Source organism: Lipotes vexillifer, unplaced genomic scaffold, assembly GCF_000442215.2.
Source record: "Lipotes vexillifer unplaced genomic scaffold, Lipotes_vexillifer_v1.1 scaffold90, whole genome shotgun sequence".
In the NCBI taxonomy this organism is placed as follows: domain Eukaryota; kingdom Metazoa; phylum Chordata; class Mammalia; order Artiodactyla; family Lipotidae; genus Lipotes; species Lipotes vexillifer.
The window spans coordinates 1,105,443-1,119,765 of NW_006782310.1; positions in this window are offsets into that span (position 1 = coordinate 1,105,443).

Here is a 14,323-nt window from a genome sequence, read left to right on the forward strand (position 1 = left end):
TATTTACCAAATTTCAAGACAATAAACTTGTTTTCTATCATGCTCTGTAGATCACTTTTTTTAAGTGTTGTGAACTCATGGATTCAAACATATTTGATAGGCTTTAATCCATTTCACATATTGCCTTATTAAAGCCCAAATTGTCCTATCTTTGGTCATTGGGAGCCTTATCAAGTTGACTCTGAGTCCTTTTGACACTACTCTATCAGTCTTTACTGGCTTCCTTATAGTCTCGTATGACAGGCTATTCCAGGCTCAACTTGGATGTTTCCTGCCCCAGACCTGGTATCAGCCATTTCTCTTAATGAGCCTGGTTACTTTCAGTGAGAAATAGTGCTTCAGAACTGTAATTGTGACTGTTAAGTTCATTGCGGCTATATTGGTCTTTGTTTCTAGGAGAGAGCTAGGAAATATCCTTTTTTTTTAAGATAAAACACTTATTCATGAGTTTATTTTGATACTTGCAAATCAAATTAAGTACTACAGGGTTTTTGCCTAATCTTTTCTATTACATTTGTGTCTTTTGTTTTTCTCTACTGAGAATCCTGGTCTTCAAGGACACAGGAATATCCCACAATTATTCATTTCCTTCATCTACTTTATGCATGCAACAGTCTCAGAATAATAATACTAATAAACCATCACCAGTATGATAGCTGGTACAATTAAAAATGTTTTTCATTTGTTCTCCCTAATCTCCTATTTTTTTAAGTTGTTCTATATCAACATTTTCAAGGAATTCCCTGGCGGTCCGTGGTTAGGACTCTGTGTTCTCACTGCCCAGGGCCCGGGTCTGACCCCTGAACGGGGAGAACTAAGATCCTGCAAGCCGCACGGCGTGGCGAGAACAAAAAAAAACGTTGTGTTTTGTTTTGTGTTTTTATTTTTTTATGCAGTACGCGGGCCTCTCACCGTTGTGGCCTCTCCCGTTGCGGAGCACGGGCTCCGGACGTGCAGGCTCAGCGGCCATGGCTCACGGCCCCAGCCGCTCTGCGGCACGTGGGATCTTCCCGGACCGGGGCGTGAACCTGTGTCCGCTGCATCGACAGTCAGACTCTCAACCACTGCGCCACCAGGGAAGACCAAAAAAAACGTTTTTTGAGAACCTATTGGTGTAACATACAATACTCTCTTCTATCCCCCATTTAGCTTAGTTCTTCAAGTACCTGTATGTTTAGTGCTTGCTACCACTCCTTATTTGATGGCTCTATTTTTCATATTTGGCTCTCTAATGACAAATCCAGGACATAGAGTAAAATTTCCATCTTGAAGGCAAGCAAAGAAGCTACAAAGATGCGTGATTTCAACTCCTGAGGATAAAGTGTTACTTGGTTGTGGTTAGCTTCTTAACTGTAATCGTCTATAAACTTCTTTGTTCCTTACACGTAAATGTAGTCATAGTCGTGTTCCCCAAAATTTTCTATAGTAAATTATCCATTACTTCTTAAAAGCCTTGCTTACCATTCTGCCATCCACCACAAGGTAATTAGAAAAACGTAAAGCTGGGTGAAACCTAGAGGGCCATATTTCCTCCCTTTTAGATACTAGTTTCAAGCTTGCTTTTCACAGCTGCTAACAAGTAACAACAGATTTTTAGTTTCACCACCTCTCTTCCTACAGTTTGGATGGCTCAACCAGTAAAGCAAAACCTATTGGACAACAAGGGCAAAAGGAGAGGAACTTTTAAGAGGTAATCATTAGGTTGAAAATATAGTCCCGAAAGAATAAAAGAATATATTTCTGAGTATTAGTACTCACTATCCAGAAAATAAATTTTTGTTAATTCCAAGCAATACAAAAGGCATCTTTAAATCTGTAAAACTTGAAAAAAACTTCAAAACTTCAAAACTGTATTTTGAGTAAAGCTTTAAGTCATCTGCCTGTTAAACCTCAGTGCAGCAATTCTACATCCTGTCCCTGGATATCTCTTATGATAATTTTGCCCCCTACGAGACAAACCAGGTGCTGGCCACCTGAATTATTTTGCCTTTTGAATTATTTTGAGTTCTAAAATAGTGAAGTGCAACTATTATTCATTGTTTCACTGTGCCTTTAACCTTTTATTAAAAGGAATTTATAATTCATTGTCTTAAAAAACGAAAACCAATATTTGAAGCTGTTGACTAAGCAAAAAATTTCACTCCTATTTTTTAATAGTACCTCAAGGTGCCAATTTTTCAAGGCCTTATGAGGGAAAAACTGATTCACATATTATTCTTTAAAAGCTAAATTCTTCTAATCCTACAAAAACCTATGGAGATTTTCCTTTTACATTTTTTTTTCTTTTTTTCTTTTCCCGTTGCGGAGCACAGGCTCTGGACGCCCAGGCTCAGCGGCCACGGTTCACGGGCCCAGCCGCGCTGTGGCATGTGGGATCTTCCCGGACCGGGGCACAAACCCCTGTCTCCTGCATCGGCAGGCAGACTCTCAACCACTGCGCCACCAGGGAAGCCCTCCTTTTACATATTTTTTTCACCCAAGTTTCTAAAATGTATATTTAGAAATTGGATTGGGAATCTACGGTGAAGATAGTTCCAGGTCAGATCTTCTAAAAGATCCTGGCTCTAATGATGTTACTTTATTACTTTTACTGGGTGCTAAGTGTCCTTTGTTTTCAAGCGAGCTTACAACAGTTACTGAACATGTTTAACATATAATTAGTACCTTCAAGTAACATTGAAATTATTTTTAAAAATCACTAAGAGATACATCCTTTTATTATTCAACTGCAAAAAATAAATCTGTATAATGATCAGAAATTAAAATGTACAATTCCTTTTCTTCTGTAAATATGTGTTATTGTGAGAAATAAAGAATGGCAGGACCATTGCTTTCATTAAAATATCTACTGTGTCTGTTCTTAAACATGGTTCTTGATAATTTTTTACATCTAATACCCTTTTATGCTTTTGAACCTCATATGTTTTTTAAATTGTCCTCATTCAGCAATATCTATCATGAAAATATACTTTCATTTAGGCCAGTAGTTCTCAATCGGGAGCAATTTTGCCTCCTAGGGGACACTTGACAATGTCAAGACATTTGGGGTTGTCATAACTGTGATGCGCTATTGCCCAGGATGTGGATCAAAGCCAGGGATGCTACTCAACATTCTACAATGCACAGGACAGCCCCTCACAGCAAAGGATTACCCTTCCTGTCAATAGTGATGAGGTTTAGAAACCCTGGTTTGAGTCAAGGTAAAGCTGAGCATCATGGAGTTATTACTGGCTCTGCTTCCAAGGGACTCCATTGAAATTTAAAAGGCAAGATGAAGATGAATTTTGTATCTCTTATCCCTGCTAAATACATACTAAGTTTGGGGTTGCTATAGCTGTCACATGTACCCCAGTTCAGAATATACTAAAACACAGGAAAGATTTTTTGGATTTTTTCACAAGAAGAGGAACAGGCCAGAGCACAGGTCTTAATAGCATGATCTCTGATGACTGTTTGCTGAGTGACATCCTAAAAGATACCGGGAACCCAGAATGGTTTGGGAAGACTTACTTTCATCACTTAGGTTAGAGTTATTGAAGTAAATACGGTAAAATGGGACTTCCCCGGTGGCACAGTGGATAAGACTCCGTGCTCCCAATGCAGGGGACCCAGGTTTGATCCCTGGTCAGGGAAATAGATCTCACACGCATGCCACAACTAAGGAGCCCTAGTGCTGCAACTAAGGAGCCGGCGAGCCACAACTAAGACCTCGCGCAAATAAATAAAAATAAATAAGGTAAATATATAATAGAGGGACACCTATGTCTGAGATCCTTGAAGCTAAGAAACATTTAAGCTTTTATGTCTAGAAAAATCATCTGGTATTTTACTTTAATTTTTTTTTTTTGCGGTACGCGGGCCTCTCACTGTTGTGGCCTCTCCCGTTGCGGAGCACAGGCTCCGGACGCGCAGGCTCAGCGGCCATGGTTCACGGGCCCAGCCGCTCTGCGGCACGTGGGATCTTCCCGGACCGGGGCACGAACCCGCGTCCCCTGCATCGGCAGGCGGATTCTCAACCACTGCGCCACCAGGGAAGCCCTCATCTAGTATTTTAATCCTGCAGGCTTCAGAGAAGACCATACACAGGTCTTGATTAGGGCTAATCATTGCCCTAAAGCAGCCCTTTAAAAGGACCATGGAACTTACCTGGTGGTCCAGTGGTGAAGAATCTGCCTTCCAATGCAGGGGACATCCGTTCCGTCCCTCTTCAGGAAACCAAGATCCCCCATGCCGTGGGGCATCTAAGCCCGTGCTGAGCCCAAAACTACTGAGCTCGTGAGCCTCAGCGAGAGAGCCCACGTGCTGCAACTATAGAGCCCACGCCCTCTGGAGCCCAGCGCTGCAACTAGAGAGAGAAAACCCGCATGCCACAACTAGAGAGAGAAAACCCGCATGCCACAACTAGAGAGAAGCCCGCGCGAGGCAACGAAGAGCCCGCGCGCCACAACGAAATATCCTGCATGCCTCTATGAAGATCCCACGTGCTGCTGCAACTAACACACAGCACAGCCAAAAAATAAAATTAATTAATTAAATGTTTAAATAAATAACTAAAAATAAAAGGCCCAGTGGGGACCTCCCTGGTTGTCCAGTGGTCAAGACTCCATGCTTCCATTGCAGGGTACACGGGTTCGATCCCTGGTCGGGGAACTAAGATCCTGCATGCCATGTGGTACGGCCAAAAAAAAAAACAAAAAACAAAAAAAGGGCCCAGTGAAGGTGAAACAGAGATTCGTCAAGATAGATTAGGTCATGCTTCGATTACAAACAACCCCCAAATCTCAGCACTCGCCCAAGGTCTACTGTGGATCTTGGCTCTCCTACAGGCAGCTGTTCTCCAACCTCAGAATTCCGCCCTACTTTGATCTCATAGCATTTGTATAGGACCATATGCCTCTCCAGCCACCCCTCACCACAACGGACTGGAGAATAGGTTACAGAGGTCATTTCCACTCACATTTCATTTGCCAAGGAAAGTCATGGCCACACGTAATTTCAAGGCATTGGAGAAGTGCAATTTCACGTAGAAGAGAACTGGATATTGGGATATAATATTAATGCCAACCATGGAGGTACAAGCCGAGAAGAGCTGACAGAGAAGCAGAGGTCCATAGGGGAAAAGTCTTAAAAACATCTTTGAAAAGGAGGGGTGAAAGTCAAAATGAGACTGGGTTTTTAAAAACAGGAAATAATATTCTTTTTGCCATGGTAATTTTTTCATTAATTTTATTCACAATTGGGGATCAGTTTACCAAATGAAAAACCTGTCCATTTCTCAAACATAAGACAATAATTTCTTTTTTTGACTCATTTTTCTTATTTATTAAAAGAAACACCAAGTGCATTCTCAGTCTTCACCACTGTATTTTCTCAGTATACTTGTGTATCTTCATCAGAACCACTTGGGTTACTTGGTATAACTGCATTTTTCTCAGCCCTCCCCAGATGTACAGAATTAGAATGTCTGAAATTCTGATGGATTCATCAGCAAGTCAACAAAATACATTCAGCTCCATCAATTTCTCACTATCTCCACGATTACAATTTTAATCTAAACCATCATCATCTGTTTCCTGGATCCCTGTAGTAAACATCTAATTGGCCTCCCGCCACTTATGGCAGTATGGACCATTATCCATAGAGCAGTCAGAGAGATCTTCAAAAGCATACATCTGATCATGCTCCCACCCCCTTCCCACTGCTTAAAATGCACCAAGGGCTTCCCATTGTTACTTGAATAAAATCTAAATGCCTTTCCATTCCCTTCCAAAGTTCCTCATGATCTGGCCTCTACCTATTTTTCCAATTTCATCTCTACTCTCTCCTTTAATCCCTACATTTCAGTCACACTCGTCTTTAGGTTAAGCACACCAAACTTAGTGGTTCCTGCACCTTGGCACTTTCTATTCCTTCTGTTTGAAAAGCCCTTTCCCAGAGTTTGACATGGCTGCCTTCTAATCTTTAACTCCCAGATCAAATGTCATCTTCTCATAAAGGATTTTTCTCATAATTCTAGCCAAAGTCATTTCCCCCTTTTGTCTATTATCTTATTATAGTTTCTTCTTAACTGCTATTAAAATTTGAAATTAGCCTACATGTTTATTTTCATCTTTATTGAGTGTCTCCCCTCTCTAGAATATAAATTCTTTGAGTGCAGGTATACACCACTAATCTACCCAACATCTTAATGTGCATCTTAAGACAAAATCAAAAACAGTGGCACATGGTAAGTACTTAGTAAATATTTCTGCTAATCTATCATTATAGTTATTGATGATATAAAAACATGTAAAAACATAATGTTTTTATCACATGGAGTTCACAAGAGTGATAAAAAATATTAAAACCCTAGTAATCTAGCTCAAAGTCTTCATGAAACCAAGCAGAAGTGTAAATTAATTCATTAGTAAGAATACCTCAATATTTTTTTATAGTCAGCTTAGCAGACTATAAAAAAATACCATAGGCTGATAAAAAAAGATTGAAATAATGCCATTTGCAGCAGCATGGATGGACCTAGAGATATCATGCTAAGTGAAGTCAGACAGAGAAAGACAAATACCATATGATATCACTTATATGTGGAATCTAAAATATGGTACAAATGAACTTATTTACAAAACAGAAACAGATTCACAGACATAGAAAACAAACTTAAAGTTGCCCAAGGGGAAAGCGGGTGGAGGAGGGATAAATTTGGAGTTCGGGATTAGCAGATACAAACTGTTATATATAAAATAGAAAAACAACAAGGTCCTACTGTATAGCACCGGGAAATACATTCAATAACCTATAATAAGCTATATATATGTATAGCTGAATCAGTTTGCTGTACACCAGAAACTAACAACATTGTAAATCAACTATACTTCAATTAAAAAAAAAAATACCGTATGGGAATTCCCCGGTGGTCCAGTGGCTAGCACTCCAAGCTTTCACTGCTGAGGGTGTGGGTTCAATCCCTGCTCCGGGAACTAAGATCCCACAAGCCGCAGGACGTGGCCAAAAGAGAAAAGAAAAAAAAATACCATAGGCTGGGTGGCTTAAACAATAGACATTTATTTCTCACAGTTTTGGAGGCTGGGAAGTCCAAGATCTAGGTGTCAGCAGATTTTGTTATTGGTGAGGGCCCTCTTTCTGGCTTGTTGATGGCCACCTTCTTGCTGAATCCTCACATGGCAGAGACAGTGAACTCTGGTCTCTTCCTCTTCTTATAAGAGTACTAATCTGCTCAGGACCCCATCTAAACCTAATTACCCTCAAAGATCCACCTCCAAATATCATCACATAAGGGGTTAGGGCTTCAGCATGAATTTTTGGGGACACAAACATTCAGCCCATAACAATAAGTATGCAATAATATAAATATAAATAAGAATAGAGAGAAATAGCTAGTAAAACACACATATAAAACATGCAAATACAGTAATTAAAGATATTAATTTGAACTCTATAGTGATGTATTATTTTTCTATCTTAACACAATGTCTGACATAGTGTAAGCTCTCAGTAAATATATTTTGTATCAGTCTATTAGCAAATTTCTCAACTGATGGTCCCCCATGCAAAGAAGATGTGGAGGATCTGGCACACTGGGATGGTGTTAGTGGTAGAATTTACACATTACAAAGCAATTTGGTAGTGGCATCTTACCTCTCCTTATAATAAATTTCATAATTTCTCTGAGAAGACTTCTTTGAGCTATCCAAGCAGAGTCAATCACACCATCCTTTATATCACTAGACCATACTATCTCTGGACCACACCTCCATTGCTATAGATACCATATTATATTTCTTTGTTTATATGACTGATACTCATGAGATTGGGCATTCCTTAAGGGCGAGGTTTACATTCACAGGACCTTACTAGAAACTCAATACATATGTCTTAGTTTGCTAGGGCTGTCATAACATAACACCATACACTGAGTGGCTTAGACAGAAATTTATTTTCTCACAGTTCTGGAGGCTGGAAAGTCTGCCATCAAGGACCTTCAGGGTTCAGTTTCTGGTGAGGACTCTCTTCCTGGCTTACAGACAGTCACATTCTCACTGTGTCCTCACATGGCAGAGAGAGTGAGCAAGATATAACCATTCTAGTGTCTCTTCTTATAAAGGCACCAATCCTGTCATGAGAGCCCCACCCACATGACCTCATCTAACCCTCATTACCTTCCAAATGTCCTGTCTACAAATACCATTACACTGGGGATTAGGGTTTCAACATATGCATTTGAGGGGGACAGAAAATCAGGCCATAACAATATGTTTGTTGAACGGAAAAATGAGTGGTTGACAAGTGGATAGCTCCTCAGTATATCCTTTCCTCACTAATAAAGTCTATATGGGGAGCAAAATTATAGTAAAAAGAGCAACTTTATGTCTGAATTTGCTCATTACTATTTCCCCAGAACTTAGCACAGTGCATCTATGGCCACTCAATAAATATCTGATGAATAAATTAGTGAATAAATTGTAGTTTGAGAAGCATAGGCAAGATGTTCTTAATGAATAAAGTCTTCAAGCCAGATGCAGCTCTTCTTTTTAGAGATAGACTTGCCAAGTGAGCCAAACTACTAGGCAGCTTCTCTCCTAGACAGAGGTTTAAAGCAGTGAGCAGTCCAGTAACATAGCTCCTACAGGACAAGCAGTATTATTTCACCTTCATTCAGTGATATTAGAGGTATTGCACTAATTCTGAAGGACAACTGTACATTGTATTTTACAGTTGTTGAGTTTAACTTGCTCCAGATTATACAGTGTAGTAATTTGCTGCAGAATTACTGTAGACAACTAAATAAAACCCAGGTAATCAGATAAAATGAAGGAAATGTTTAGTTCTTTTATCTACTATATTTTGATATGCCTCTAAATGTATTTCACCTTGTCCCCTTGGCACATCCTTAATACATGCAAGAAGGTCAAAGTCTTATATATAAAATCATACTATGCTTTGACAGTATTTCAAGAGCGTGTTCTCCAGAAATTTCAGTTTCAAGGCTTTTTGATTTTAAAACTACCTTAGGGGGATTCCCTAGCAGTTCAGTTGTTAAGACTCTGCACTTCCATTGCAGGGGGCACGGGTTCAATCCCTGGTTGGGGAATTAAGAAACTGCAAGCCACGTGGCACGGCCAAAAATTTGTAACGAAATTTTTTTTCCTAAAGTAGTCAAACTCTTAGAAACAGAAAATAGAATGGTTGTTGCCAGGGGGCAGAGGGAGGGTGAAAAGAGGAATTATTCAATGGATATAGAGTTTCAGTTTTGCAAGATGAAAAAGTTCTAGAGACCTGTTGCATAGCATAACAAGGTACATATAGTTAACACTACTGAATCATACAGTTAAAAATGGTTAAAATGGAAATTTTTTAAAATTTATTTATTTTTTAAATTATTTTATTTATTTATTTTTGGCTGCACAGGGTCTTCGTTGCTGCACGCGGGCTTTCTCTAGTTGCGGCAAGTGGGAGCTACTCTTCGTTGCATTGCACAGTCTTCTCATTGCGGTGGCTTCTCTTGTTGCGGAGCATGGGCTCTAGGTACGTGGGTTTCAGTAGTTGTAGCACACGGGCTCAGTAGCTGTGGCGCATGGGCTTAGTTGCTCCATGGCATGTGGGATCTTCCTGGAGCAGGTCTCAAACCCATGTCTCCTGCATTGGCAGGCGGATTCTTAACCACTGCGCCACCAGGGAAGCCCAAAATGGAAAATTTTATGCTTTTTTTTTTTTAACCACAGTAAACAAACAAACAAACAAAATTGGTATGTGGGTAAACCAAATACCAATTTATATGCCAAATATATAGTTCCATGCCTCTCAGTTTGGGAAATTACAATTGTTGGTGAAATTTACGAAAGAAGTATGTCACTGGTGAAGCCCTTGAGGTTTCAAAAATAAAGTATTTAAATATAGAGACTGAACAGCGCTTCTCCCTGTTGCCTTTGTTTCCCCACCCCCAGGTCTCTCTCCAGACTTCTGATGAAACTTAGAGCACACAGCTTTGTTTGCTTGTTTTTTCTCCCATTTGCAGTTGCACATTCTCTTAGATATTTACTGATTTGAGTTGCCAGTCTGAGTTAGCATCACTTCTTTATAGGATTTTTGATGGAAAAAAAGAAGGCAGTTCTTGTTTTTGTTATGGGTACTGTTGAAACCAAGCAGGATCCTGTGGGACCCTCCCAGGTACAATAGCCTTTCTGTGTCTCCCCATTTCTTGTTTGTGGGAAAAAGACTTCAGCCTCTTAGACCTTCTTTGAGTTCCAAAGGGCAGATTCAAACTGTTACTAATCAGGGAAATGAGGGAATGCAGAAACAAAGGAAAGGCAGTCGGAAACAATAGTGCAGCGATGGGGCAGAGTTCTGGTTCCTCCTAGGGGGAGATATGCATAGCAGTCTGGTATATATCTCTGAGCTCTTCTACAGAAACTAAGGCCCCCATTCAGTGTGGAGGGTGGTAACTTCAGGCTGGGCACAAGCATGTGGACACCAGAATGATTGGAGCCAGAAGGCTGATAATTGGGATTCCTGGAATGCCACCCTGTTACCTTACCACCAACAAATCAGAAGAAAGTTATACACCCTGCAGCCCTCCCCCCAGATTTTGCCAATAAAAACTCTTCCCCAAAAACCATAAGGGAGTTTGGGCTTTTCTGAGCACGAGCTGTCCATCTCCTTGCTTGGCTCTGCAACAAACCTTTCTCTGCTCCAAACTCTGATGTTTTTGCTTGTTTGGTCTCACTGTGCACCAGGCACAGGAATTTGGGTTTGACAACACTGTTGTTGTTGTTTTTCATACTAAATATCCTGAGCTTAAATAATTTCGCCTTTGGGGACCACCAGGAGGGAAGAGTTTGCCTGAAGCAAACTAGCAAACTAGAGGACAGACTTCCAGCAAGTTCCAACAGCATGGCACCACAGTGACTTCTCTGCCATCCTGTGAGCCACAGCTGGGCCCTTCTCCAGCAAGGTCTGGACAAAGGTCTGGAGGTGGAGGTAGAGTCCTTCTTTGGGTACTCTGTCTCAACCCTGTATTATTATTTTTTTCTTTTAAATACGGAATGCATCGTGAATTCGAGTGTCATCCTTGCACAGGGGCCATGCTAATCTTCTCTGTATTGTTCTGATTTTAGTACATGTGCTGCTGAAGCAAGCACTCAACTCTATATTCTTTAGAGTTCTCTTTTTTTACTTTAATTTTTGTTGGAGTATAGTTGATTTAGCATGTGATGTTAGTTTCAGGTGTACAGTAAAGTGAATCAGTTATACATATACATATGTCCACTCTTTTTCAGCTTCTTTTCCCATATAGACCATTACAGAGTACTGAGTAGAGTTCCCTGTGCTGTACAGTAGGTCCTTATTAGTTTTCTATTTTACCTATAGTAGTGTGTATATGTCAATCCCGATCTCCCACTTTATCCCCTCCCCCTTTACATCTCATGTTAATCCCCTAATAGTAGAGTTAAATATTCTTCATATCAAACTTTCTCTGTTCAAATAATTGTTGGTTCAAATCTCTTTCCTGATTGGACCCAGACTGAAAATCAGATACTGTTAAATTTTCCTGAGTACCTTCAATAAAGTACAACAAGAAATTTGCATGCTCTCATTGAGATTTTCCTGGATGCAGGTAGAGAAAAAGAAGAATTGGAAAGTGAGAATGCTGAGGTCCAACTCAAGAAAGTAATCATCTGCTGGACCGAAGTGAAGAGCTCAAGTTCCCTGATTCACTTCCCTTTCTGTGCGTATGATTACAGCGTTGACTGAGAAAGGGTGAGATCCTGGCCACAGGGGAGGAATGAATGGAGGATTTGGGGTACCCTGCCTCACTGAGCTGTACCACAGTGCCACACACTGGCTCCCCTCCTGACAAACAGGATGGCAATGCCATGGCAAAGTATATTGGACTGGAATTCAGTCTGGGGGGTAGAGTGATATTCTAGAAGATAGAGAGCAAGAGTTCTCTGCCAGCCCAGCCAGTTTCTCCATCTACACTGTCCTAAGACAAAGCTTGTCAAACAGAGTGTCCTGGATATGTGTTATCCCCAGAGTTGCTGCTAACAAATAGAAAATCTGAGGGTCGCCCAGTCTTGTCTCTTCAATTTAGCAGCCCCATGACCTGACACATTTTTTGGTGTTTACTGTGAGGAAGTTCCCCTAAAATGAAACTGATAAACAGATGACTACAGTTTTAACAGAAATGTAGCACCAGCAGAAACCCAACCTGTGACAGGCCTGTGATTCCTTAAAATCAGCTGGGCAGCATTTACCAAAATTCATCAAACTAGATGATCAAAGTAGGTGCATTTTATCATACATAAATAATACTTCAATAAAGTTGATTTTTAAAAATAAATAAAAAGTAAAAATAAAATCAATAAGGCAGAATGTCCTAATTCCTTAGAGTCTCAAGAAGAGTCTGATTTTGGTACCCCAATACCTTTAACAAAAAATGAATTGCAAATGAGATAGACCCCTTCCTTCTCCTTAGACAGGCTAGTCTATGCTAATGTCCTTTTAGGTGTTCCCCTGGCAACAGTAATTATCCTAGCAGGTAATATCAGAGAGCCAGATTCATTGACAACGGGATTCTCACCACTCTCAAGTCAACCATGAGACTCAGTGGTTCTCTGCTTTGCTTCATTAACTCTGTCCAACAGCAGACAGTACATATTCTATGGTTCCTTCTCCTTTCTCCACGTTCTAAATGGAAATTCTTATTGTAGCTGTATTTGTTTTGCATTGTGGCACATGAGAGGTGGTTGATAGGGATTACATTTATGATTTAGCCTAAGACTGCAGGATGGGACTTCCCTGGCGGTCCAGTGGGTAAGACTCCAAACTCCCAATGCAGGGGACCCAGGTTCGATCCCTGGCTGGAGAATTAGATCCCACGTGCGTGCCTCAACTAAGACCTGGCACAACCTAAATAAATAAATATTTTAAAAAATTCATTACCATATGCAGAGAGTGAGAAAGCAAATGTGGCAAAATATTAATTAAAAAAAAAACACGGCAGGATGATGAGATATTAAAACTGGACCAGGGGAATTCCGTGGCCGTCCAGTGGTTGGGACTCTGCACTTTCACTGCCAAGCGCACGAGTTCAATCCCTGGTGGAGGAACTAAAATCCCACAAGCCATGGGGCACGGCCAAAACAAACAAACAAAAGCAAACAGACAAAACTGGACTAGATTAAGACTCAACTAAAGGAAGAAGTAAGAGATATTGCACTGGAAAGAACAGTAGTCTTGTGACATTGCCTCTAGATGCACAGCTGGAAGGGGCTTTAGATCGGCTCCTTTTGAGGAAGTACAAATGCATATGTATTGAGGGGGAAATGGCTGGAATAATTAACTTTAAGAACAGAAAGAAGAGTGGTTATGTTCTGGACTGTTCTAGTTCCCTAAAAATTAGGCTCTGTTTGCTTTTAAAAACTGGTGTGAAGCTTTTGCCTCCACTGTTATACTGGAACTAATCTTGTAATAGTTGCCTTTGTCCTGGCTGTGAGCCCAGAACCGAACAATGCCCAGAAGATGTCAATAAATGTGTGAAGTAAATGAAAGCAAAAAAGGAAAAAGAAAAAGGGAGGAGGAGGAAGGGAGATGGTGGGTAGGAGGACAAAGGTCGGGGAGAGGGATCTTTTTCTTCTATAATTTCTCTCAAACATCATCAAAGAAAATTTGGAATGTGAGTTGATTTGTTGAAATTTCTTGCCACTTCTGGTCTAATCTATAGCTCTGCCTCTGAGGACAGCATAGTTTATCTAGTGAAACAACTTTAGCTGCATTCAGAATATGTTTTTCACTGCTGGTTTGCTCTCTACAGATTGGCTTTCTATGCCTGGGGAAGGAAGGAGGTGGCTGCCCCACAGCTCCTGTTAACATACCTTCCAAGTTAACGTAAGCAGATAAATAAGGGGGTCTCTGGAGAAAGAGAACCAGGAGCTGCCTTCTTGACATAAGAGAAGCCATTTTGGTCTCAGACATTTTGTGATCTGAGCCTGGCCACAATGCTTGCCCTTGAACAGGTCTCAGTATTAATGATCATAAGGGAACAAAGGAATTCAGGAAGAGAGAAAAGCGCAGTGATAAAGCAGAGTCCTAGTTTCTCCTCAAGGGATATACATAATAATATATCTTTCAGTGCTGCAGGAACTAAGCACCCCCCCTCCCCCGCCAGCCCCGCCCTGACCAGGTGCAGGATGGAAGAAATGTGATGTTGACCCTCCTGACTTCAATCAATTAAATCTTGGACTCTTGTCAACCTTTGCCCCAATTCTATGCTGAATTCTCCTCTGCTCAAGCCCCTTCACGAATATGC